Source organism: Seriola lalandi, unplaced genomic scaffold (assembly GCF_002814215.2).
Source record: "Seriola lalandi dorsalis isolate HSWRI2012SDOR001 ecotype SW California unplaced genomic scaffold, Sedor1 jcf7180002054579, whole genome shotgun sequence".
NCBI lineage: Eukaryota > Metazoa > Chordata > Actinopteri > Carangiformes > Carangidae > Seriola > Seriola lalandi.
Window position 1 is genome coordinate 460216 of NW_019525132.1, and position 27500 is coordinate 487715.

Consider the following 27500-nt stretch of genomic DNA (forward strand, 5'->3'; position numbering starts at 1 on the left):
GGGGGGGGCTTTAACGCTGGATGTATTACATGTGTGTGTTTTAGCTCACAATTTTCTGACATTTTGTATACCAAACTATTCATTGATAAATCAAGAAAATAATCAGCAAATCAAAGAAAATTAGCTGTGACCATTTTCAGGTTGCAGGAAAAAAAAGTTGGTGGTTGTGTATGTCTTGTGTTCATGGCATTTATTTATTTGTTGTAAACATTTTTACCTGTTTAGGGTGTAAGAGTAAATATTGTATATTGTAAAAACTTTTATGAAAAGACAATTAACAGACACCAGAAACCAGAAACAACTTTAGATACACTTATGGAGGCAAGGCAAGTTTCTGATGCTAAATATATATGTGTTTTTTTCATCTTAACATCAAATATTAAGAGAAAATAGATGGATAAATACTGTCCTTCTTAACATTCACTATAAAGTTTTATCCACTTCAAAATATACTGTAATACAAGTTGATGACTTGACTCAGAGGCACCAGCCTGCACTTAAGCTATATGTGTGTGTGTGTGTGTGTGTGTGTGTGTGTGTGTGTGTGTGTGTGTGTACTTTATGTTGACAATGCAGTGTGGCCATGCGGTAGTCATTATGGTCAAGTGCTGTGTGTGTATGCATTTCTCCATGTATGTGTGCACTCAAAATGTGACCCTGTGGTATTCGTTATGGTGTCTGTGCTTTCTGTATCCTCAACGCCTGTGCGTGTGTGCATGTGTGTGTGTTAAGGTCTTTCTGGGCTGGTGGTTCAGGGCTATGCAGTGATGTCATTGGGGCGGCAGGGTGGGGTGACATGGGGTTAGAGTTTGGCAGAGGTCCTGACTCCAGCAGTCCTCAAAATGTGTCTGACCAGTAAGTATGTGACTGTCCCTGCTTGTCTGTGCACGTGTGTCAGCATGTCAGCCTGTGTGTGTCTGTGTGTGTAGTATATGGTCAGTGGTGGCGGTCACCAGCTGTGTGCAAGCAGTGTCCTACACTAATAGTAAAAGTGGTTTATTGGAGACTTTATAGAGCCTGAAACCGTTTTATAAATCCGGCAGGCTGGTACGAGGGGACCATCACAGACCAAACAGCCACAAGACACACAGCAGGAGACCAGAGGAGCTGCTGTAGCTGAACACTTTTCTGACCACTGACTTCATTTACATCAAATCCAGTATTGCAAAACAATAATAACAACACTTTTCCAATTTTAATATAATTTTAAAAGCATTTTTACAAATATGCAAACTTTAATTAAACTATGAATATTTATATCCTAGGTTAGTCGAGGTAAAAGTAGCTAAAACTGCAAGTCGAATTCAACAGCCCTGTGTTAAATCCTTGCCTCATTGTTGAAACTGTTTTCAGAGGTGGTAATTTGACATTTGATCATTTTGGAGGCTGCAGTTTGTGATGCTGTTTAATTGCATAGTGTGTCAGCGAAAGGTGTTATCAATTAACTGATGGCATGAATTGTTATCTCCTAACCTTTCAGGTTCCTCAGATTACTCATCCTAAAACTTCTACCGCCCAACGTGGGGCTCGAACCCACGACCCTGAGATTAAGAGTCTCATGCTCTACCGACTGAGCTAGCCGGGCTCCGTGTTTCAAAAATCTTCATAACTTTTAATCTTAGGGTCGTGGGTTCAAGCCTACTTTGGTTTCAGGTTTTTTTGGGAGCAATAAATGAGTAGGTATGTAAAGTTTTAACAGTGCACTGCTATCACTTGAGTTTGGCTTTCGTTATTTGCCTCCAAATGTTTCAAACATTCTTAAGATATAATATTATCAAATGTCAGTGTATCTGTCGTAGGAATTTTGTCCATGCCTGAACCTTACATGGGATTTCAGCCCAGGATATAAACAGCAAAATTGTTACTGCTGACATCTCCTCTTCTGTCATCCTTCCTTCTCCCTCTTTTCTTTCTTTTTTCCTCTCATGTATCCTTTTCTCCTCTTTCCTCTCCTCTCCTTCCTTCTCCTCTCAGTAGCCCAGATCTGGCACTGATAAAACTATCAACAGCACACCTGCACTGGGTTGGAAAGGTGTCCCACACGCACACACACACACACACACACACACACACACACACACACACACACACTAGACTACATACATAGTATAGACTGCAGAGGAGTTTGCAGAACAAAACAGATGGGGACAAGAATCTTATTTAGCACATGCTCACTACAATAAGTCTATTCTCCTCTACCTTTAACTTTGTCTCTCTCTTTTTGAGCCGCATCACCCCTCATGCATCTTTCTGTCTCTCATTACTTCATTTTTACTTTATAGATCTCTATAAGCATAATACATTGGACATTACATAATTTGCACAAATTGAAGCTGTGTTACTCAAAAAAATCTAACACTTTAAAAGGGATTATTACTCTATATATCAATTAATGCTTCTCTTTCAACATATGTAAAACCCATTGGGGATTTCTTTATAATAGTCCCATTAACCTGTAGTCATTTTGGAGTCTGAGTATTGTTGCTCTGAATTTCTCTCTTTTCCTAATCCCTGGCTCCTAAAAGGCAATGTCGCCCAACGTGGGGCTCGAACCCACGACCCTGAGATTAAGAGTCTCATGCTCTACCGACTGAGCTAGCCGGGCATCTATGAAATGAAATTATACAGTGATTCAAAATAAAGTTATAGTAGTTACTGTATACACAAATGATGTTTGTTCTGTGTCTGTGCCTCTGCGCAACCCAACATCCGTACATAAGTACGTCTGTCCATCCCATTCTTGTGGACACGATATCTCAGTAACGCCTTGACGGAACTTCTTCAAATTTGGCACAAACATTCACTAGGACTCAAGGATGAATGGATTCGATTTTGGTGGTCAAAGGTCAAAGGTGAAGGTCATGTTGACCTCGCAAAATGCAGTTTTTGCCTTGTGATGGCAATATCTCTGTAATGCCTTGAGGCAATTTCCTTTCAGATTACTCACCCTAAAACTCTGTCTGGGGCTCAATGTGGGGTTCGAACCCACAAACGTGATGTTAAGAGGCTTTATCAATGTTTGAGGCCCGGCTAGCTCAGTCGGTAGAGCATGAGACTCTTAGTCTCAGGGTCGTGGGTTTGAGCCCCACGTTGGGAGCTGTAATTTTAGGGCGTGTATTCTGAAAATGAGGCTAGCTTTGTTCAGAACTGTCAACGAAATGTGTCTTCATTGATCTGATCGTAAATGGTCAACTCTAAGTACATCAGATTACACCTGGCATTGAAGTGGATCTCTACATGTGTTTTGACTGACCATTTGTGATTGGATCTCACTTTGCTGCTCTATATGCAAATAAACACAAATGTGTTGTTTTTAGCCAATCCGACAGGCTTCTTGAGCTTGTAGCTGAAGTTGATTCAGAGGTCGGACGTCAAAATCAGGTTACACTTTGTTGATGGTTGATTGTTATGTGAGGATCTTCACAATTAATGTTCTCAGCTTTCACAGATGATTGATATTTCCCAATCTGTCAGATTACTCACATTAAGTGCCAAAGACACTGGTGCGTGAAGGCCTTTTGACATATTATTATTCCTGCAAGGGAACCCAATGTGCAGCTGAGCACAGCGAATGGCCACATTCTTCTGCACCTTTTCAAGTTGCTGACTTTTACAGATACATTGAAAACAGCATCTTCTCCATCCTGGACTGAAGTGTCCTTGAGGAACTATTCAACTGCTGCCAAACTTTACTTCTAGTATAATCCCTTTTTGTACAAACTCAGTTTTTCATGCAGAGTTATAAGGGCTCTAACACCACTAATCAGCTGTCACTGAGACTCAATGGCTGACCTGTAGCTCTGTATATATATAAATAGCACATACAGTTCGTTATTGAGGACATATACATGTTGATCAGCCTGTGAGGGTCCATTAGAAATGTTTTCAGAAGTATTCTTTTATTGGTTATCAACTCCAGGTGCAGATACTTGTAGTTCAAGGTATCCAGCAAATTCATTTCCATCCTCATTTACTCCTTCCTAAAAACACCAACGGGGCTTTTCACCAACAAGTTAAAATGATGAACATGACCCCATAGGCACAGCCCGGCTAGCTCAGTCGGTAGAGCATGAGACTCTTAATCTCAGGGTCGTGGGTTCGAGCCCCACGTTGGGCGTATGAATTTTAGGATGAGTTATATATGAGGAAATCAAAGACCTTAAACTGCTCTACAGGAGTATCTGACCTTGACCTCTGATCGCTCAGTTGGTAGAGCATGGAACTCTTAATCTCATGATGGCCCCATACTGGCTGTTATTATTTTAGGTGGGTGGAAATTTAATTGCTGGAGTCCTAGAGCTTCATTAAAGAGGTATCTGCAACGATCAACATTGTTTACTTGTTGATGCTTGACCTTTCTGTTGTACTCACCCTAAAACTATTAACCTACTAGCAATGTCATCAATACAAACTGCTGGATTCACTGCAAAACTGGAGATAAAGGTTGTAAACTCTGACTGATTGAGGATTTGTGGAATTCATATTCTCAGCTATATCCATCAGTCAAATGCAGGTGCAGATGCTCATGTGGAGTATCTTGAGGACATTGTTTCTCAACCTTCTGCTTATCCTCGCCTCTTAAAATGCTCTCGCCCAACGTGGGGCTCGAACCCACGACCCTGAGATTAAGAGTCTCATGCTCTACCGACTGAGCTAGCCGGGCTGTTTAGTCATTCATCATGGGTCATGTCAGCAGCCACATCCATAGAAGCCCAATATCTTGTGTTCTCTTTAATCTTTGTCAATCTAAGTCATCAAGACAAACTGCTGGACTCACTGCAAAACCGCAGGTAATGGTCAGTTACAGACTTTCATTGGAGGCCCTGGAAGTAGCCTCTTACCAGAAGTCAACTTGAGCTGCACACACTCCTGCGATTTAGCTCTAGGTCTCCCGCAATATGATTTCCAAGCTCCTAGAAAAACACCTGCAACAGGCCATTGAGCTATGGCAGGCCACAGGTCAGCTATGGAGCCTCAGTGACAGCTGATTGGTGTGTGAGAGCCCTAATAACTGTGCATGGACATCTGTTAACACATTGTACGCTCCATGTACAAAGAGGGATAAAATTAGAGGCCAAGTTTGGCTTCAGTGTCATAGTTACTCAAGGGCACTTTTTAATGCTTGATATTTTCCCACCTTTCTGACCTAATTATCCTAAAAGTTGTATGCCCAATGTGGGGTTTGAACCCACAAGCCTAAGTTAGGCTGAGCTAGCCAGGGTGTGTCTGATATGTTATGCTTATAACTGTAGCTGTAGTAAGCTTAGGACTAGAGTAATATTACTGCCTTGTTATGTATCAGTAGTTTGATAGCGAATGTTTTTTGTAGCAGTAACTGTGGTTTGATTTGAATTTCAAATCATCATCAAAGTGTTAGTATGGCATGTTCTTATAGTTAATTACTTCCTGTCACATGACCTTAGATGGAATGACAGGGCTGGGCATTGACTCTGTGTCCTGCACCTTCCCGCTGTGTTGACCCATTGTAAATCATTTCACCCTGTCACTGTCGAGCAGTGAAAACACAGCAATGAGTGAAGCTATTCAAATCAACAGGGTGGTCCTCTACACACACACACACACACACACACACACACACACACACACACACACACTGAAACCTGTATACCCGCTGACTCACACATTTGAACAGGGTAAGTACGTTCTTTGCAAAGGCAACACAGTTTGGCAAAAACAGGTGATAGTGAACTCTGTGTGTGTGTGTGTGTGTGTGTGTGTGTGTGTGTGTGTGTGTGTGTGTGTAGAGAATTGAGAGGGACCCAGTTGAAAGAGAGGGGAGAAGAAAGTAGAAGTCCAGATGGAGAGAAAGAAAGAGTGAAGGCAGTAAGAGAAGAGTGACAGGGAACGTTCAGTCATTCAGATGAGAGGAAACGCTGCCTCTTACTGGTCATTGTCTGCTACTACAACAGATCAAAGAAAAAATATGAAGAGGTGAATCAAAATAAGTAAACTCAGTTGAAATACTGAGTTTTATACAACTTCATATCTGTGGCCTTGTGGTTTATATGCTGCTGCTGCTTTTCTGCTTTACAACACTGTGTGCAGATTTTTATAAATGAAGTCATTTGAAATATGACTTCAAAAATGAACTTGAAAAATTTGAAACTGCACAGAATAAAGAAAGTCAGATAGACAGACAGCAACAGACAATCTTAGATTTTGACTTATTTGAGTCATACATACATATAATAGCTTGTCTCCCTATGATCACGAAAGTCTTTCAACAGTTAGTGTTAAGCAAACACATAAGCAAGTAGAAAGGCTCCTCTCTCTGCATCTAGGTGTTTCTGAAATCTTGTTATTTTTCTTCTCATCTTTTGTTTCTCTTCTTCCCTCAGCCATCTTCCTTTTTTGTCTGATTTCTCCCTTGTCTTTTCTATCTCTTCCTCCACTGTGTGTGTGTGTGTGTGTGTGAGAGAGTGTTGGAGGAGGTGGATAACATAATGAGATTCCCAGTGCCCAGGTGCTCATTCTAGATAATTACTGAGTGGGTTTTTCTGTAGCCAATCTCCAAACTGAAGCAAAACCAAATCTGTCAGCACACACACACGAAAGGAAAGAGGAAGAGAGAGGATCAAATTAAATTTATTCCCACTATCTTGTTTCTGATTGCGAGCTAGCCACTCTTCTGTCCTCTCTGGCTCTTGTTCTTAGATGTTTTTTCAATCATTCTATCACCAATCCTATCTTTGTTTTTTTTTTTCCTCTTGGACACTCTCACTCTTCTCCTTTATCCCTCATTCTCATTCTCTTTTTTCCATTCTCTCATTTCACTCTCTTTTCTTTTCCTCGTTTTCTGTCCTCTGACCATCCTGTCTTCTGTTTATCCCACATCTCGACTGCAGTGTGTGTGTGCGGAAGAAGGATCGACAAAACATTAGTCAGTTGTCTGGGAAAAAAAACAAAAAACAATCACAGAGGTAGCAGACAACATTGATTTACACACAAACACACACACATCAAAACTCATTCATCACTGATTGGCTAAAATGATTTATTGGGAAGTGCACTGACTATAGCTGCGGTTGCCTGTAGACCGGTCTGACAGGACCAGAGCACTGCATTGCGTTAAAAGAGGACACTGACTCTTTGCCAGATGTGCTTTTTAGATAACAAGGAGACTATTTCACCTGTATCCGTCCTCTTCCTTTGTGGTTTTATGATGTGGCTTTATACTGTCCACTGAAACCAATGCACAGTCAGTCCTTAGATGAAGAGAGTGCCTTTATTTAACTGGGTTAGTTAGTAGTAGTTTTGATGGTTTTTGATTAAATATTGTACTATTTTTGGAAAAGGAGAGATGACAGTGTACTCTTGTTGACGAACTCAACCCCCACCTCAGATTCACTTTTAAAATCCTGGTAGCTGCAGCTCTTGTCCATAAAATCATGAAAATAAAGTGAAGTAAATGCACTGTATATGGTTACAGTCAAACATCACCAGTTGGAAAATCTTGGCGTTTCATTGCCATTGTAATATGTGTAAAATTACAACATTTCAGGCAGTAAACAATACTTGGTCCATATTTCAGGCTATGTAATGTCCCTAAACACTTAGTAGGTATTTCTTATGCTGAAGTAATTGACTTTAATGCCAAAATGTTCATAGTTTATTACATGGCTAGAAAGCTGTGCTTTCTCTGTGTGCCAACAGTGTCACAGGCGTGTAGTGCTGGAAGAAAAATAAAAATAAAAAATGTTTGCATTGGACAAAATCATGGGTTTGCACACCTGGCCAATATTGATATTTTCTCCTGGATAGCAAGAATGTTGCTGTTGTGGGACAGATTTGAGTTTGTATTAAAAACTGTGTGCATCACTGTATTGAAGAGTAACAGTACTTCTACCTGAGGAAGATAGTCTACTACTCTTTCTGCACTTGTCTTTAAAAATAGATCTTTTTGTCTCAGAAACAGAGAGCATTTGGCAGCACAACCGAGCATCCTTTCCATGAAGCTGCTGGATCTCTGTGTTTGGATTAATGAGGGACAGAACAAAATCTGGGTCTTAGTCAGGGATTGAAAATCTGAACAGTGAATCAACAATGCCCTCCAATCCATTCCCCCCTGAATTTACTATCAGACTGTGGTTGAAGAGCTTAGAACAGAGCTCCTTCTTCTAATCCTTGGAAGCAAAAGAGTTAAAAATGCTTCTGCAGGGCTGTATCTCCTGGATTTCATCCTGCATATTTTAACACGTGCAGTAGCATATTTCACATCAGCGTCTGCCACTGCTGTGCCGCTGCGTCGTCTGTCAAATGCGCATGCCGCCTGAATTGAGATCAGATTTGTGTTATTCATTACGTTCAATAAATGTACAGGGATCCGTCTTTGCTGGCATTGGTTGCAAGGACGTTGTGTATACATGCAGCACTGGAATGCATGTGTCAGTGACAGCCTGGGCCTCATTGACATCACACTGTCACTCTAAAAATATGCACCGATATGAAGCCGCTTCTGTCTAAACAATCATTACGGCTCTTATCAGAGCTACCACAGGATTCAGGGATTATCTTTTTGTTCGTCTATGTGTGTGTTTCATTCAAAGACATAAATTGTATTTGGGGCTGGGCTGGATTTGGGGCTTTAAAAATATTTGCTTACTCATCTTAGGTTGCCGTATTATTTAAAAAAAAAAGTGGCATACATGAATGGATCTTAAGTTAAAATAATTACTATATATTGCATTGAAAAATGGTTTCATTTTTGTATACATGTATACATGTTTGTATAAATGTAAGTAAATGTTAGCTCTCTAAAGTTGTGTTTTCTGTAGTTCAGAGTGGCTGAAGTTTTAAAATGTGGCGCTGCAGTAACAGTGGACACAGACAGAGGGCGCTACATCACTGGAACTCACCACTGACACTGGACACATGAGAGGAGAGGAGAGAGAGGAAAGCAGAGAAGGACAGGGGTGAGAGGTTAGAGGGGGAGACGGGGGGATTGAAATTGATAGAAGTGAGAGAAACAGAGAGAAAGAGGGAAACTGAAGGAAAGTGAAAGTTAGGAAAAGAGAGTGAGGAGATAAATCAAGAGTTAAAGGCGACATGTTAAACACTGGCGTGAATTCTCCCCCACTCTGTCTTCCCCTTTCCTGTGCAGACTTTCTTTTTGTTTTGGTTACACTCACCAAATTATTTTCAGAAGGCACGGCCATCTTTCATCCACCCCTCCTTTATCTCACTTTCCTTTCCCCCATCTCTCTCCCCCTCCATCTGACCACTACCCCTCTCCACCCTCCCCTCTCCCATCATGCATGGTTGGGTCCAGGCCATTTGCTTCCTCTCCAGCAGGCCTGTACCATTAGTGACCAGCAGGGGAATAGTTGCTCTCTGCATGCAGCTGGGGACAGGTGTGCTGATGCTCACTCTGTCTGTGTGTGTGTGTGTGCCGGCTGTCAGCATCACTCTCAGCATAGTTACACACCATACACACGCACAGACATACACAGATGCCGTTATTGGTTTTCAGCATACCAGGTATAATAAGTAAAGGATAATTCTAGTTTATTTTTCATATCTATGAGAAACAATCATAAAACCTAAATGCTGAGATGTGGAAACAAAATTATCCCTAAAAGTAAGTCCAGCAGTGAGATGATCAAGTTTTCAACAAACAGAGACTTGCGTCCAATTTTACCTACTATACTTCCAGTAGTTGGGCGTGCCTAGTTTTCTGGTGCAATGACAAATTTTAGCAGACATTTTGATTTCAGTTTCACCCTAATAAAGTAGTTTAAATGAAGAACTGTAGCCAGCTGTCTGATCATCTGTGCGAATATTTCTTCCCCTATTGGACATAGTAGTAGTGAGAACTGAAATGATTAGTGATCAAACAATCGGAAGAAAATGAATCAGCATTTTGAGCATTTTCTAAGCAAAATGGCAAAAGAAAAATCACAGGTTCCAGCTTCTAAAATGGGAACACTTTGTGGTTTTCTCTGATCTTGTATTTAACTGAATATCTTTGGGTTTTGGACAAAACATGACACCTGAAAACGTCATCCTGGGCTCTAGGAAAGTATGATGGGCTATTTTTGCTATTTGATGGCAGGCCAAACTATAAATCAGTTAAAAATTGTCTGTAGATTAATTGATAATGGAAATAATCATTAGTTACAGCCCTTATAACCAAGAAAAACGATGGCCAAAGCTAAAAGCAAATATGAAACCTGAGTTATAATAAACTGGAATGATCCTTAGTGTGCTTATTGCTACATAGTTTCCTGAACAAAAAACAAAAGCCGAACCCTCTCTTTCTCTCTCTCTCTCACACACACACACACACACACACACACACACACACACACACACACACACACACACACACACACTATTGCTGTTGTAGCCACAGTAACACTCTAGCCAGCAAAGTGTGACTCAACAGAAATCTGTTCTTCTGTTCTTCCTCCAGCTCTCCTTCAGCCTTGTCCACCCTCTGTGGGCGCAGTGCCGCATGAACTGGGCAACGAGCCCCAGACAGAGCCCTGCAGTCGCACTAGCTTCCACCCTGGAAGCCTTGAAAGAAAAGAAATAGTAAAAGAGGGAAGGAGAAAAGCAGAAGATGGGGTGTAGGTGGAAAAGAGGGAGGGGGGGTAAAAAGACAGTGAAGAGAGGGAAGATGAGCAGAAGTGAGGAACTGAGTGGAGGATGAAGAGATAAGAGGATGCAAGAGCAGAGGAGATATGCAACAGAGGAGAGGATAAGAGAGAGGGGGGAGACAAAAGGAGATTAGAAAAATAGATAGATCGATAGATAGAGAGATACAGAGAGAAGAAGAAGAAAGAGACAGAGCAAAAGGAGAAAGTGTGAGGCCGAGAGAAAAAAAAGAGAGAGCTGGGCAGACAGCCAGCTCTCCCAGGAGAGAGAGAGAGGTCAGAGCAACGGACACATCTCTGGAGAGGCTGTGCTTGTGTGTGTGTGTGTGTGTGTGTGTGTGTGTGTGTATGTTTGTGTGTGTGTGTGTGTGTGTGCGTGTGTGCGTGTGTGTGCGTGTGTGTGTGTGTGTGTGTGTGTGTGTGAGCATGTGTGGAAGACAGCGGTGAGGGGATGGAGGATGGAGGAGAGAAGAATGCAGAGGAGGAGGAAAGCAGTGGAGCGCAGAGAGAAAGAGAGGAGGGCTTGTATAAGATACACTCTGAATGCCTGAAATGCGACCTTGGCAATCTATATCTGTGTGTGCTTTTTTTCTTTTGTACTGCATGTAATACATTTAAAGGACAAGGCTGGTATTATTCTATTTATTCTTCTGGTCAACAAACAAACCCCATGAGAAGACAAAAGTACGTCTCTCAATACTTTCCTATGTTCCAGCCCTGTTTCTGTAAGTCAATTTAAAGTGTAGGAAAATTACATCATCACTCTTAATCCCATCGACTGAGCTCTGATTGGTGAATTGTCCCTCTAAGTGGCGGAAACAGCAAAACAGATCTACGAGTCACTGAACATATCACGGCAAATCAAATGTCTGGAACCACACAAGGTGCATGTGGTGTTGACCCATGTCAGTGCAACAGTGTGGTTCATTATTCAGTTTTCAATGTTTTCTTGGGCAACAATGGAGCTCTATGGTGCAGAGGAATATGCAGAGGATTTGGCTACACATTCATCAGGTGATTTTATGCGGTTTGTTGTCAGTAAGAAATCAGCACACCTATTCTGTAAAAGGGACAAAGAACAACATTGAGAAGAAGTTTTACCCAGAAAGTATCTGTTTCGCTGTGTGTGTAACACTGAGGGTATTGTGGGCTATAGTAGAACATCTGTGTGTGTGCGTGTTCATGTGCATTCTGCGTGTGCAAGGCCAGCGCAGGTCATAGAGGGCTGTGTGTGTGTGTGTGTGTCAATAACAGTATGTGGAGGCCACAGGATTATGTGACCTTGCATGCCACATGTGCTGTCTTCCACTCACATACACAGTCTCTATCTTCCTCTCTCGCACACACACACGTACATACACATACCCAAACACAAAGCCCCGTGAAATCTTCTGACTCCTGAGGGCCTTTATGGGACTCCTGCATTGGTCATGGAGAGGTAGGAGAAGAGGAGGATGAGAAGGAGTAAAAGGAGAAAGACAGAGGAAGACAAGAGGAGATGTTGATCTGGGTGAAAAAGACAAGACAAGAAGAATGAGAGAAAAGGAAAGAGATGGAAAGTAAGGCAGAGAAAAGAAGATACGAATAGCAAAACGAGGCAAATGTGGAAAAAGCAACCCTATCTCCAACACAATACATTTATATGCTGCTAATTTCCTTTGCCAAATACGATGTGGAGGAAGTGGAACTGGTGGAATTGTATTGAATTGCTGCCTGAATTATGTTCATTGGAGGCGTTTTTTTTTTTTTTTTTTTTCCGCTACTACAAGTGTGACATCCTTATTATACACAAAAGTCATGGAGAGGAGGTTAGGGTGGATGATTTGGCATACAGAGAACAGGACTTTGACTGAGGTTGACATCCTGTGACCCACGTGTTGTTGGGTGTAAGATACTGAAACACTTGGTTATGGTTAATATAAAATAGTGGCTTTAGTTAAATATTTAAAAAAGAAAATCGCATTGTTCTATGATGTGTTTCAAGTCAGTGTTGACTTTTTTAGAACTGAACGAAGACCTCAGTCGTACTGTGAGTTGCCTTAACCATAAATATGGATATAGTGGGAAACAAATGCAATACACTGACAGTAACACTTCTGCTTCACTCTCTTCCTCAATAACAGCATATAACTCCATCAACCTCAGCTCTGGAAACTGCAGGTTACGTACACTGCATTTTGTAGCTCTCCAACTACAAATAAAGAAATATTACCATTAATGATATTATATAATCATCAAATCTAATTTTACGCTAATGCAAATTATTTGTATATGAATACAGTTTTAAGAGACGGACAGTTTAAAGAAAGTTGAGAGAAGAAAAGTTAAGACAGAGGAGGAGAAGAAGTTAAGGAGATGGTTGGGTAAAGCTGCAGGCCTGAGGACATTATTTCAGCTGCTCTGTGTGTGTGTGTGTGGGGGGGTACAGGGACAGGTGGACATCTTTCTGTTATCTTTGCCTACATCTCTCAATCAGTCATCCTCATCAATCAATCTTGACTGTCTTTAGATCATTTGCACAAGTTTGTGTGTCTATGTGTATTAAGAATACAAAAATTATGTTTGCATTTTTTCCATTTTTATCAGTACAATCTATACATTTGTAGTGTATGTGTGTGTGTTTGTGTTTTTGCATCTGTATGGGCATGTTTGAGTCCTTATACTTGCCTGTATTTGTGAGTCTGTGCTTGTGTTTGAGCTTGTATATGTGTGGGCTCACGTTGCTATCCCTTGCAGAGTGTGTGTGTGTGTTTGCACGCGTGCGTGCGTGTGTGTCTACCACGAGCCCCAGTGAGATCCAGCGAGCATGACGGAGAATGACAGGTTGATTTATGGCAAGGCTATAAGTAGAATGACTACTGCTAGAGAGAGAGAGAGAGAGAGTGTGAGGGACAAAAACACGACGGAGAGGGAAGGAAAAAGAGAGGGTGGAAAAAGATGGTGGGGAGAGAAAGAGGGAGAGATGAGGACGATGAGAGAAAAGGAGATGCAGAGAAAGCAAGAGCAGAATGACAGAGCTAAAGAGGCAATATGGGACAAGACGGAGGAAGAGTAATGAGGAAAAGCCAGAAACAGAGTAGTGAGGAAAAGATGGGAAGGAGTGAGAGGGACTGATTGGGACTGTGGTAGGGGGATTAAGTTGCCTATTTGCATATTGCTATGAAAGGTAGAAAGAAGAAGAGAAAATATGACCAATCTGCTACTAGCATGAAAAAAATGCTAGAGGAAAAAGAGGTACAGGCAGAGAGGAAGTTTAGCTCCTGTTTGCGAAGTAGCCTCTGTGAGTCGGTTTAATGACAAACAACACTGTGCTCGGCTCGCGCCGTGCAGCATTCTGTGAGTCTCAATAGGAAAATAACATTATCTCCACAATTACATTTACATTTTTAGACATCTATCTGATGCCGTTATGCAAAACGACATACACGGAGTGCAAATGAGCTTCAATTCCCAGATCAGTAACAAAGTACAGCAAACAATATCCAAGAGAGTATTCAAGAGCTGTGATGATGCCTATGACCATCATGGAAGAGAGAGGAGATGAAAGACGCTGTTTTATTACATACAATCTGTTTCTATGATGTTTTTCATTAAGCATTCTGTAGCAGCAGTTGTCATGTAGGAGAGAGAAGTGAAAGTACATTTTTAATCCAATGATACAGTATTTACAATATCACATCCATCTGACACTTTGATCCTGTGTTTGGATGATTCTTAAATACAGCCACTTACACCTCTTACTGAACCACTGTCACATGGAATAAACTGCATATTTTTTGCAGATGATCTGAATGGGTCAGTATGTGTTTATCTCATGACCCTCCTCCCGACCAGGGTTGAATATGGTTGTGGCACTAGTTTGCTTTGGTATGAAAGGGTAAACACATGACTTTTGATTGGTATAATGTTTGAATGTCATACCATACCTGCATACCATAAATGTCCCCAGTCCGGAGATGTTGGAGCTTGTGGCCAGTGCTTTAGCACCTAGGCCACCTGTTACTGAATTAATATATCTTCATAGTAGATAATATGGTGGACTTTTGCCCATTGGTCTTAATGCTCCATTCTATTTGCCTCGGATGTCTGAGCTGGGAATGACGTCACACCATGTTGCAATAAAAGTCGGAAGCTTGCTATTGTTGTTGCTTGTTGTTATTATTGTTAGCAATACCAGTTAATGGCAACACATTACATGGTAGTTTGCACATCCAAACAACATGCAACATTTCTACAGATAGAAGTTAGACAGCGTTGAATGTACAACTGATGTAATAAAACACAAATAAGACAGAAGTACTAATAAACAGTATATTTCTACAGATTTGACCTATGTTGATGCAGAGAGCAGCCATCTTGGGTTTTGAGGTCGGGTTTGGTGAGGTCCGTCTTGACTTTCCGAGTCGGAAATCCGACTTCAGGAGAAGATGAGAGAATGGATTTTTCCAATACTTGTGTGTTCGGTCACAGAGGAGCTTTTAATTTGAAACAGCAGATGTTCAGGGTATTTTCTAATTGGCTAATTCAATCTGAAATGTGTGTCTGAAATGTAAGTGTTGTCATGAGATTTGTCTGGTTTAAAGGTAAATAAGAACAGACTGAAATACTTTTTCTCTTACGACACACACATACACACACACACACACACACACACACACACACACACACACACACACACACACACACACCTGCCAGCCAGAACAATTGCTCCCATGACAACCTGGCAACCAAGAGGGCTTTGAAGCACTGGTCAGAAGAGTTTTGTGTGTGTGTGTATTTGTGTGTGTGTGTGTATTTGTGTGTGTGTATTTCTATATCCTTTCTATTTCCACTTCTTTTCAATACTTGTTTTTTTTATCTCTCTTTCTTGTCTTTTCTCTTCTGTTTTGCATAGGAAACTGTTCTCATCCTGTTCTCTGCCCTCAGGTTAAAAAAAAGAGAGAATGTCAGAGAAATCAAGAAAAGCAATAACGAGTGTTTTCAAGAGAGCGAGGAAGGAGAAGGAAGGAGTGTAAGAAGTATGAGAGAGGGAGGTAGATAAAGACAGAGAGAAAGAGAGAGAGTGAGGGAGAGAGGGAGCACAGTCTTTGATCTCTCTCCTGGGGAGCGGGAGCTGGGCTTGGCATGCAGCCAGAAAACCCCACAGCACATACACACACACACAAATACACACACACACACACACACACACACACACACACACACACACACGCACACCAAACAGACGCACACACATATTTAGGTCTAGCTGGCCTGCTCCAGGGCTTTGTTGATTATTTCTGCTGGGATGATCAAAGACGTCAATCGCCCCCTCCTCCATCGTCCATCCATCCATCCTTCAGCTATCTGTCTGTTCACCAGTCCATCTGTCCAGCCATTCATCGTTGTGTGTCCATTCATTCTTTTAACAGAAAGTCCTTATAGTAACCAGTTGCAACAGGACATGACTCAATCTATAGGTATTTGGGGTTGAGCTTTGGTCCAGACAGATGCTGGTGAGTTTAGGTCTTCACTTGTCAGGATGGCCAAGTGGTCTAAGGCGCCAGACTTAAGGATTACGCCTTCTTGAGCAAAGGGACTTCTGTCTACCAAATAGAGGCATGGGTTCCTGACAGACTTTCTACCCACAGGTTTCATTCCTGTAATATTGTATGTAACAAGCTCATTGAATATGTATGTATATTATCCTGTATGGCTAAATTAACTATACAACTAATGGAAGTTTCTACACAAGTCTTACAGTTAAAATTATGGAAAACCTCCGGTATAGTCTCCTGACTAAAAGATACTATTTTCAAGCTTGAGACTCTTAATCTTGTTTGAGTCCCATGTTTTGCTTGCGGGTGACAAGCACAAAGACAGAAATCAAAGTCTTTAACCTACTCTACAAGAGTATCAGCACCTGAATTTGACCTCTGACAAGAGGATACAGTTCAGGAGATTAGAGAATTATGGATGTTCTCCAGAATAAATACAGTATGTACATGCATTATCCTGTACGATTGAATTAACTATACAACTAATGGAAGTAGCTAATCAAAATAGAGTCAGTTGCACTGTTACATTACGTTGACCGTCAATAAACAGACAGTCGTTTAGAATTATAGATATTCTCCGATATATTTTCCTGACTGAAGCATACTATTTTCAATGGGAAATGTGTCTTGTGGGCAACTTTTTTTTCTTTTTGATGAGAAATTATGTTTGCACAATCAGTAGAGCATGAGACTCTTAATCTCCGGGTCGTAGATTTGAGCACCATGTTGGACACTGATGTCTTCAAGAGTGGTGATAAGAACGGTCCTTCAATTACTCGGCAAGAGTATCTGCACCTGACCTTGACCTCACAGGCCCTCACACACCAATCAGTATCTGTGGACGTCCATTGCCTGCAAGTTTTGCAGTAAGTTCAGCAGTTTGTTTTGATGACATATCTGATCCAAGATTGAAAGGTGACGCAGATCACATGATGCATTTACTGTTGTATGTAGCCCGGCTAGCTGCAATTTTGCAGTGGGTCCAGCAGTTTGTCTTGATGACATAACTGAACCAAGAGTAAAAACTGCAGCAGATTAGGCCTCTTCCTAATGATATGCTTGATCCCATGATGCAGGAGTTTGCCAAGTAACCCAGCTATCCCAGTCGAGTAGAACATAATATCAATAAAGAGAGCTGCATTGAACTGTTTTTGACTGGACCGCAACAGCATATGTTGCCGACTAACTGACTGAGGAAGTTATACCATTGGTCGGCCGGCTAAGTGTTTGAGTCTCCCCATTGGCTGTTGCTGTTTGATGTGATTTGTGATAAATACTTTGATTTGTGATTTGACGCAAACAGTCTCTTTTACATCATCGGGGGCAGTTACAGGTATGTTTTCCAGTTTAGCATCTTTGTTGCTTGATTTACTAACACTTTTAGTGACAAATCTTAGCTACTTCCTAAAGAAGAGAATCGCCAATATTGCCTTGCGAGTGTAGGTCAGGCTTTCTCTCCGCGGGCTCACCTCTGGGTTTTAACCTAGTCTTCTCACCAAGGGCATACATAATGTAATCAATTACTGAAATTTGCTTAACAAAAGTGCCATATTATATTTTCCGATATAGCTTGATGTGTCATGTTCTGTGCATCTGCCTATATCCTCCAGCTATCAGTGGAGTGTCTGAGATCCTTTTTCTTTTTGGAATAATGGGCAAATAGTCACTCCTGATTAAAGCAAGCTATTTGTAACGATAAACGTGTCTTTTGAGCAACCTGTTTTGTTGTAAAAAGATATGATTCTTTGGTTATTTGTGGCCCGGCTAGCTCAGTCGGTAGAGCATGAGACTCTTAATCTCAGGGTCGTGGGTTCGAGCCCCACGTTGGGCGACAGTTCCTTTTAAGAGGTGGGGATAAGCAAAAGGATGGGAAACTAAGTCCTCAAGATACTCAAGATACATGAGCATCTGCACCTACACCTGGCTGATCTGAGAATATGAATTCTAAAAACCGAACCTAGAGTGAAAACTTCCTAAGCATGTGCTTGATTACATCATATCTGTTGTGCTAAGTAGCCCAGCTAGCCCAGTCAGTAGAACATGGAGTCAATGAATAGATAGCATAAAACTGTTTTTTGACTGGACTGCAACAGGCCAGGCCTAAAAACATGAATGTATGTCGCTGACTACTAGCTGATGAAGTTACACCATTGGCCAGCTGGCCAAGTGTTTGAGTTTCCCCATTGGTCGTCGTTCTTTCAAAACGATTTGACACAAAGAGTGTCTGTTATGTTGTTATATTTGTTATATGATACATTTATCGAACATTTTTTATCTTTCTATTGAGGAAAATAATTTTGCGATAATTATTACTATAGTTTTATCGCCCAGCCCTACTATTTGTAACGATAAATGTGTCTTGTGAGCAACCTGTTTTGATGTAAACAGATATGAATTTTAGTATTTTGTGGCCCGGCTAGCTCAGTCGGTAGAGCATGAGACTCTTAATCTCAGGGTCGTTGGTTCGAGCCCCACGTTGGGCGACAGTACCTTTTAAGACGTTGGGATAAGCAAAAGGATGGGAAACTAAATCCTCAAGATACTCAAGATACATTAGCATCTGCACCTACACCTGGCTGATCTGATAATTATAGAAATTAATTATAAATTATAAATAAAAACCCTCACATACTGACTTTCAGCCGTTCAACAACCTTTGCCTCCAGTTTGGCTTGATGACATAGCTGAATCAAGAGTAAAACACTGTCAGACAGATTGGGCCTCTTCTTAAGCATGTGTTTGATCACATGATGCAGGACCTGTGCTAAGTAGCCCAGTCAGTAGAACATGAAGTCAATAAATAGAGCAGCATAAGATTGTTTTTTGACTGGATCACAACAGCGGGTCCAGGCCTAAAAAGTAAAATGTTTGCTGGTGCTTTTGTAAGGCAATGGTTACTGACTGAAAACAAATTCCACAGATAACTCAGCCTCAAGCCCCATGTTGGGTGGAAGAGTTTTAGGGTGAGTACATCAGCCTACAGACTCTTGTTGACAGTTGATTGGTGTGTGAGTTTGTGAGATTGAGTTCAAGTGCAGATACTCTTAAAGAGAAATTAAAGAACTGTTTTCAATACCTCTCTTGAAGACATCAGCGCCCAAGGTGGGGCTCAAATCCGCAACTCTGAGATTAAGAGTGTCATTCTTATTCTAATCTAATCTGTCTAATTAAACCTTACAGGATAATGCACATACATATTCAATGAACTTGTTAGGGATGAAACCTGCAGGTAAAATCACTGTCAGGAGTGGGATTTGAACCCACGCCTCCATTTGGAGACCAGAAGTCCCTTGAGGAAGGAATCAACCTTGAGTCTGGCGCCTTAGACCACTCGGCCATCCTGACATCTGCATATATGTTTTCACCAAAATGAGTGATGACTGGAGTTTATAGGTAGATGGACAAAACATGACAGGTCAAGATGTCCAATGTGATGTAGAGATGTGTACAGAGGTGAGCCTGCAGAGGGATAGCCTGACCTTGCACTGGCAGGGCAATATTGGTGATTCTCTTCTTCAGAAAGTAGCTTAGATTGTCACTAAAGGTGTTAGTAAATCAAGCGACAAAGATGCTAGATTGACAACCATGCCTGTAACTGGCCCCTGATGACATAAGAGAGACTGTTTGTGCCAAATCATTTTGAAAGAGCAACACCAAATGGGCAGACTCCAACACTTGGTTGATTGACCAATGGTGTAACTTCATTAGTTAGTCAGACACTGACAGACATTTGCGTTTTAACCCCCGCTGTTGCGGTCCAGTCAAAAACAGTTTAATGCAGCTGCAGTTTTTACTCTTGTTTCAACCATCTCATCAAGACAAACTGCTGGAGTCAATGCAATAATTGCAGGTAATGGTTAACTGTAGATCAGTGTGTGAGGGATTTCATATGAATCATCCCATCAGAGGTCAAGTTGAGCTGTAGGTACAGATGGCAGATGTATGTGTGGCATGGATTAAGGACTTTTATTTCCACCCTTGTGTTTAACCTCCACCTCTTAAAAGGTCTTTATCGCCCAACGTGGGGCTCGAATCCACAACCCTGAGATTAAGAGTCTCATGCTCTACCGACTGAGCTAGCCGGGCCACGAAATACAAAAAAATCATATCTGTTTACAACAAAACAGGTTGCTCACAAGACACATTTATCATTACAAATAGTAGGGCTGGGCGATAAAACAATAGTAATAATTATCGCAAAATTATTTTCCTCAATAGAAAGATAAAAAATGTTCGATAAATGTAACGTATAACAACATAACAGACACTCTTTGTGTCAAATCATTTTGAAAGAACGACGGCCAATGGGGAAACTCAAACACTTGGCCAGCTGGCCAATGGTGTAACTTCATCAGCTAGTCAGTCAGCGACATACATTCATGTTTTTAGGCCTGGCCTCTTGCAGTCCAGTCAAAAAACAGTTTTATGCTGCTCTATTCATTGACTCCATGTTCTACTGACTGGGCTAGCTGGGCTACTTAGCACAACACATATCATGTAATCAAGCACATGCTTAGGAAGTTTTCACTCTAGGTTCAGCTATGTCATCAAGACAAACTGCAAAACAAAATTGAATGGTTATAGAGTCTGGTTAACTTTGGATTGGTATGTGAGGGCTTTCAGAATTCATATTCTGATGTATTCTCCTGTCAGAGGTCAAGTGCAGGTGTAGGTGTAGATGCCTATGTAGAGTAGATAAACGACTTTGATCTCAACAATTGTACTTAAGTCCCACTTCTTAAAAAGTCTCCATCACCCAACATGGGGCTCAAATCCACAACCCTGAGATTAAGAGTCTCATGCTCTACCGACTGAGCTAGCCAGGCTACTTTGAGCTGCTAGTGACTCATGTCTGCAACTTTTAGTCCTGGATCAGCTGTGCGATCAAAACAAACTGCTGGACACACTGCAATGGTTGGCTGCAAACTTATGTTGACAGTTGATTGGTGTGTGAGGTCCTGTGAGGTGAAGTTCAGGTGCAGATACTCTTGTAGAGTAACTGTTCTTAATATTACTCTTGAAGACGTCACCATTCAAATTAGTCTAAGTAAACCATATAAGATAATGCACCTAAATATTCAATGCTCTTTTTGGGGATGAAACCTTCAGGGAAAACCATTGTCAGGAGTGGGATTTGAACCCACGCCTCCAACTGGAGACCAGAAGTCCCTTGAGGAAGGAGTTAACCTTGAGTCTGGCGCCTTAGACCGCTCGGCCATCCTGACAGTTGGCAATGACAGGTCAGGCTGTGTGATTTGAGCAACTTTTTGTTGTGATGAGATTTTCCTCTTTCCTTGTTCATCACCATCGTCGCAGAGATTCTCTTTAGAATTATGGATACTGTCTTGGAGAGTCTCTTAATTAAAGTATTGCTGGTTGTAATCATAACTGAGGTTTGTGAACAACCTTATTCGTCATGACGAGAAACTGTTTTTGAGAATAATGAGTGGTTTGACATTTTATATTCAGTTCAACAATAATGTGCAGTTCACTTAAAGAAAAATAGCGAAGGTGATAACCTGGTGCATCCCGAGATAAACAGGTATGACTGCACTTTGCAGCCCGGCTAGCTCAGTCGGTAGAGCATGAGACTCTTAATCTCAGGGTCGTGGGTTCGAGCCCCACGTTGGGCGATGGATCTTTTGGAAAACGTGAGGTATGGTTACACTCTACTCAGCTCTCAAGTGTCTTTGAGCACATCATTGAGCATAAGGAGTAGCAGTGAAAAATACTCCACTGTTCAATGGGAAGCAACTTTCAATCTTACAGCAGAAGCAAAAACACAAATGAAGACAATGCCCTCTGCTAATGTTTCATTTTACAATGCAAGCAAAACCTTTACCTGTGTAATATCATTGGTAAAGGTTGAATGCAGGGCAAAGAAGAGAAATGTGTTGTAAAAGTATATCCAGTTCAGTGCTTTCTGTTGTGCCTAAAATCTGTTACTTTATTATCAATACGCTGTCTCTGTCCCTGATTTTGTTTTTGAATGATTTAAATTGTTTAATTGTGGAGAATGAGTGGATTACGTTATGGGGTTGTTTTAGATTTTGAGAGGGATTTATCAAGACTTCTGTGTGTTGTCTGTGTAATCCTGTTTATGCAGTGTGTGTGTGTGCGTGGGTGCATTAGTGTGTGTGTGGTGGAGAGTTTGCAGTTCTGAATGGGGCACAGAGTGACGTCAACAGCTGCCATCAGCAAGGTCAGGGCCCTGTGTGGTGTGTGTGTGTGTGTGTGTGTGTGTGTGTGTGCGTGCGTGCGTGTGTGTGTTTGCATGAGAGACAGTCTGGAGACACAGTAACATCTTCAGCTGCTGTTTGAGTTGTAAAAGAGCCATTATCACTCACTCACTACCTTTGTCAAAATTCTTTCCCCTAAACTACCAATTTTACACCCCCATCTCCCTCGTCTATTCATTTTGTTCCTCTCATTTTTGAAATTATCCATGTTCCTGAAAATTTTTTTGTTCCTTTCCTTTCTCTCTGCAGTAATCACATCAGTCAGGTGCACGCTGAATCAGCTGCTTATGAATTCTCTCTTTCTGTCTCCCTCTTTGAGCCGAGGAGCCTGAAGGTCTAACCTCCAGTTGAACTCCCATAGCTTTGTGTGTGTGTGTGTGTGTGTATGTGCGTGTGTGTGTTTGTGTTTGTGTTTGTGTGTGTGTGTGTGTGTGTGTGTTTGTGTGTGTCAGGGCTGTGAACTCTAACCTCTGGCTTTAAGTGCATACCTGTCCGAACTTACAGCTCAACTCCCACCTAATTTTGCTTGCTTGCTTGCTAATACTATCTATCTATCTATCTATAATATCTATTTATCTATCTATCTATCTCTCTATCTATCTATCTATCTCTTTTTTTCTTTCTTTTTTCCCTCCCTATCTGACTCTTAGGCCTCTGTGCCTAAGGCCGGATGTAAGGGTCATTAAAGGAGCTGAGTGAGTGAGTGTGTGTGTGTGTGTGTGTGTGTGTGTGTGTGTACTTTATGGTGCAAACGAGGGCATTGGCCCTTCCTCCCCTGTCTAAAAAGGAAATACCAAATTACTGAGGGCCTCTCTCTCTCGTTCTCTCTCTCTCTCTTATTCTCGCTCTTATCCATGTTTCATACAATCTTTCTTGTAGTTTTGTCAAAAAAAAGAAAAGTGAATTCATATATTCATACAGTTCATATATTGGAAAATCAAACTGTTGCACATAAAATGTCCTACAACCTGTATTCTCTGTTTTCATGATTTTGTGTGTGTGAAAGGGAGAGTGTTTGAAAAAAGTATGGAGTCTCAGTTCTCTTTCATACATATCCATATAGTATATTACAAGAACTACAAACATCTGCTTTTTAAACATAAAAGATGTAATATACATAACTAGAACTACGGCATTTTGTGTATGTACTTATAGCATAGCAACATCTGATGCTATCTAATGCCTTATATTTGATGCTTTCATCTTTTCCTCCTCTATAATTTTCACTCCCTTTGTGATAGTATCACCTTGCCTGCAACCTAACATGTAAATGTCATAAGCATCCACTCCGTCTCACCAAGCTGTATATAGGTACGAACACGGAATGGGGGGTGGGGAATTGGTTGGTTTCAAGTAAACAAGCAAAGGCGGCATAATGACAGGTCTTTTTAATGGCAATATAGCAGGATCTCTGTGTAAAAGAACTTACTTTTCCCAAGAGAGCCACAATGAAAGATTTACAGAAATCCTGACCTGACAAATTCCCAGAATATCTTTGGAAAATTGACTCTACAGCTGGCTGCTGTTTTTTTCTTACTTTTTATATTGTCTACTAGTTTGAGTGTTGCAGTAATTAAACAAAACAATATGCTCTGAGATTAATTATATCATATACTGTACTTTTGTAAGAGCGACATGTAATTAACATAATATCAGTTATGATAGTGGTAGTAGAACTAAATCATGAAGACAGTATTCAGTATTCAGGCCTTCTTCTCTCCTATTTCAGGACAATCCTGTAGCACCAAATGACCAGCATGAAGAGCAGAGATACACATGAGACGTTCACCAAATTTAGACTGAGATGATAGAAAAAATTAAACAAAGAAAAAATAAAAGTGTTCAAAAAAAGACAAGAAAGACTGAAGGCAAGAGAGACTGATAGAAAAAAGACAGATGAGGACACTGTTTGTGTGTGTGTGTGTGTGTGTGTGTGTGTGTGTGTGTGTGTGTGTGTGTGTGTGTGTGTGTGTGTGCTGGAGGTGTGCCATGGAGCCTGCTAGCTAGCCAGGCTGAGCTGGAGGGCCCCTGCTGGGGGTGGGGGGTTCAGGCGAGCCCCCTGCCTCTGCCGGCCTACTGGAGCATGCTGGGAAAGAGAGAGGGAGGAGGCAGAGGGGGAGAGGAGGAGGGGTGATATGGAGAGAGAGAGAAAGAGAGAGGGACCCCAAGAGAGAAGGAGGGAGAGAGGGAAGGAGGTGGAGAAAGACAGACGGACAGCCACGGGCGAGAGAGAAGGAGGAGGAGGAGATGATGTTGATGCAGAGGGAGAGGTAGAGAAGGTAAACCCAGAACAGGAATGTTAGAGGAATGCAGGGAATGGAGGAGTTTTCCTCTGGCTGGGAAGAGAGAAAGAGAGAAAGAGAGAAAGAGAGAGGAGGTGGAGAACTTGGGAGGGCTGGGGATCCAAGACCTGAGGCACTGCAAAACACTGCTCTAATTTATTCCCTCCCTCCTCCTTCCTTCACTTTCACTCCTGCTCTGTAGACACTCCTCAGATCCAGATGTCTTAAGTGACTTTTTCACCAGGCACTCAGATCAGTTACAGATATTAGTACAGCCAATACATTCTCAATGTATCCATAGAAATGTAAACCTAATAAAAAGCTGTGGCAGTAGGAAGTATTTATGGATTTACTTTATTGTAGCAGCACAGATCATCAGCAGAAAAGGGTTGAAGTTAGTGTCTGACCAATGCAGCCTTTGTCTAGAGTTTTGTTTTGCTAATTTACTATGTAAAACTGGGATCTTAAAGTAAGCTGTAGTGTTCACTGGGTCCAGCCCTTTTGAGTGAATACCTGTCTACCCATTCTTTGTGTGTGTGTGTGTGTGCGTGTGTGTGTGTGTGTGTGTGTGTGTGTGTTGTGCTCTTCTATTCCATGCTGTGTTCACTTAAAAGACTGACTCTTTAAATATGAATAGTCACAGAGAGACAGAAGTGTGTGTGCACATGTGTAGGTAGAAAGACCTTTGTGTGTGTGCGTGCGTGTGTGTGCGTGTGTGCATACGTGCGTGTGTGTTGACACCACTCATAGCTTTCCTGTGTTTTTCTTCATCTACCTTCAACCCTAAATTGCTACACATGCAGCACATCAGCATTTACAATCTTGTCTCTACCCACTCACATTTCCTTGTTTGCGCCCTCACTTCACTCTCTCCCTCTTTGTTTGACTCACAGTAGAACTACTTGATTGACACAACAGTTCATGAAAAACAAAATTTCCAAAGCAGTGATTGTATAGATTTTACAGTGCAAACAAGCTGGTGTAAGTTCTATGAGGAATGAGTCTTTGAAACCTTCACAACCTGCAAATGACATCTTTTTTTTTAGTTACAGTTAGTGTCACTGAAATCAAGATCTTCTTTTCATGAGAGACCTGGCAAAAACCAAAAAAATAGTTACAGACAGCCACACAATGTGGCATACAAGAAGCAACAAATATAAAGCCAGACACCTAACAATAACATGACAAAAAGAAGGAATAAACACAAACAAAGAAACCATCAGATAATAAAGTTTTAAAATCTCAAGGGAAATTAAAACTGTCTTGATAGCTGTTTGTTGCTCATTCCATCTAAAAGGTGTATAGTACCTGAATCCAGCTCTGCCACGGTTAGTGCATACATGCAGGATGTCTAAAATTAGTGCTACAGTTACAAGATTTAAATGAAAGAAGAGATAGTTTGAGGTAGTTTGGAAGCTTTGGCAGAGTTAAGAAGGTTAAGAAAGGATTTTGTTTAACGATACAGAAAACAATGATTAGTTCAAAATTTGACATTTTCAATAAAGGAGAAGTCTATGTGTTACACTGAGTTTAGGGTTGAGTGATAATGGAGCAGCATGACAGTCAAGTACAGATATAAAAGTTAACTGAACAATATATTTACTGTGTAAAAAACACAGATAGACTTTTGATTCTGTACAGAATGTGATCTTTAAATTTTTAATGCTAAACTTGAATAACAGTGAACTGTCAAACCAAGTTCCACAAAGTGTTTGTATCAGTGAATATTATGGGTACCATTTGAAGCTTTAATGACAGGCAAGGCGGGCCACAAGTAGACGTAGACAGAACCATGTATTCGGTTTTATCCGTATTTCAATCAAGTCAATGACTGAGAAGTGATATGTGAAAAGCATCAGAAGCAGAATGAAGATGAACAAAGATGGACCAGAGTAGAACAAGCGACATAAAATATTGTGTCATCTGCGTAAAATCGGACATTATAGACTTAGATTAGTGGATAGGTTGATTATGAAGAAGGATGTCTCCTTGTGTGTGTGTGTGTGTGTGTGTGTGTGTGTGTATGATGATGTGCAGTAATGTGTTAACAGTTCAGGATCACATCTTTTACACTGACAGATGTAATATCTTATGTTGCTCACTGATGGAGACTCGTCGGTCTAGTCTAGTTTACCCACCTTTTTATTACCTGCTACATTCCTGGATATACAAATGTAATTTATTCAAATGAACTACAATTAATTGAGTTTATATTCAGAATATACAACTAAATGGATAAACTGGAATAACTGGAAACATTTAATCACCAGTTTTAAGATCTTTTCTGCTCTGTCTGCATGGTTACATGTGATAAAGCATACAGTTTTGAATATATGTGCTCTAGGGCATTACCATTAAGAGATTACCTTAAACTATAAAAGGTCATAATCCAGTATGTATAACATAGGGATTCTAATCCATCTTTAAGGTTATCATAGCATGTGAATGTTTTTCTGAGCCTTTTTCCTTTTTGTACCTCCTCATATCTGTATTTTCCACTTTTTCTTTCTCTCTTGTTCTTTTCTGTTCACGTATTGGCAGGACTGTGGAGCAGTATTGCCAAAGCTTCTAAAATCAGCGGGAAATCTCTGTTTCTTCCTCCACCTCGCTCTCTGGGGATGGTTGAGACATTCTCTTATTTGTCCTGTTTTATCTTTGTATGTAGCCACTTGTGTGTTATATGTGGGTTTCTGCTTGTGTATGCGTGCGTGCGTGCGTGCGTGCGTGCGTGCGTGCGTGCGTGCGTGCGTGTGTGTGTGTTGTGTGCAGTACAGGCAAAACAAAAGGCCCACGTACCCCCTCCTCCATGTCTCCAAGCACCGTCTC

At 41.1% G+C, this 27500-nt stretch overlaps 1 protein-coding gene and 12 non-coding genes across 14 annotated transcripts in view; 6 read left to right on the top strand and 7 right to left on the bottom strand.

Moving 5' to 3' along the window:
• wnt5b (wingless-type MMTV integration site family, member 5b) overlaps positions 1 to 27500 on the top strand; it is an 83063-nt gene that overhangs the window by 3658 nt on the left and 51905 nt on the right. The window lies entirely within an intron of this gene.
• On the bottom strand, positions 1513 to 1585 carry trnak-cuu (transfer RNA lysine (anticodon CUU)). Its single transcript has one exon. It is a non-coding gene; the product is annotated as a tRNA-Lys (tRNA).
• On the bottom strand, positions 2533 to 2605 carry trnak-cuu (transfer RNA lysine (anticodon CUU)). Its single transcript has one exon. It is a non-coding gene; the product is annotated as a tRNA-Lys (tRNA).
• trnak-cuu (transfer RNA lysine (anticodon CUU)) lies at positions 3025 to 3099 on the top strand. The gene has a single exon. It is a non-coding gene; the product is annotated as a tRNA-Lys (tRNA).
• trnak-cuu (transfer RNA lysine (anticodon CUU)) lies at positions 4045 to 4117 on the top strand. Its single transcript has one exon. It is a non-coding gene; the product is annotated as a tRNA-Lys (tRNA).
• On the bottom strand, positions 4591 to 4663 carry trnak-cuu (transfer RNA lysine (anticodon CUU)). The gene has a single exon. It is a non-coding gene; the product is annotated as a tRNA-Lys (tRNA).
• On the top strand, positions 17912 to 17984 carry trnak-cuu (transfer RNA lysine (anticodon CUU)). Its single transcript has one exon. It is a non-coding gene; the product is annotated as a tRNA-Lys (tRNA).
• trnak-cuu (transfer RNA lysine (anticodon CUU)) lies at positions 18564 to 18636 on the top strand. The gene has a single exon. It is a non-coding gene; the product is annotated as a tRNA-Lys (tRNA).
• trnal-caa (transfer RNA leucine (anticodon CAA)) lies at positions 19393 to 19498 on the bottom strand. Its single transcript has 2 exons — positions 19461 to 19498; positions 19393 to 19438 (listed from the first exon to the last, which is right to left on the bottom strand). It is a non-coding gene; the product is annotated as a tRNA-Leu (tRNA).
• Positions 20167 to 20239, bottom strand: trnak-cuu (transfer RNA lysine (anticodon CUU)). The gene has a single exon. It is a non-coding gene; the product is annotated as a tRNA-Lys (tRNA).
• trnak-cuu (transfer RNA lysine (anticodon CUU)) lies at positions 20907 to 20979 on the bottom strand. The gene has a single exon. It is a non-coding gene; the product is annotated as a tRNA-Lys (tRNA).
• trnal-caa (transfer RNA leucine (anticodon CAA)) lies at positions 21273 to 21378 on the bottom strand. The gene is made up of 2 exons: positions 21341 to 21378; positions 21273 to 21318 (listed from the first exon to the last, which is right to left on the bottom strand). It is a non-coding gene; the product is annotated as a tRNA-Leu (tRNA).
• trnak-cuu (transfer RNA lysine (anticodon CUU)) lies at positions 21714 to 21786 on the top strand. Its single transcript has one exon. It is a non-coding gene; the product is annotated as a tRNA-Lys (tRNA).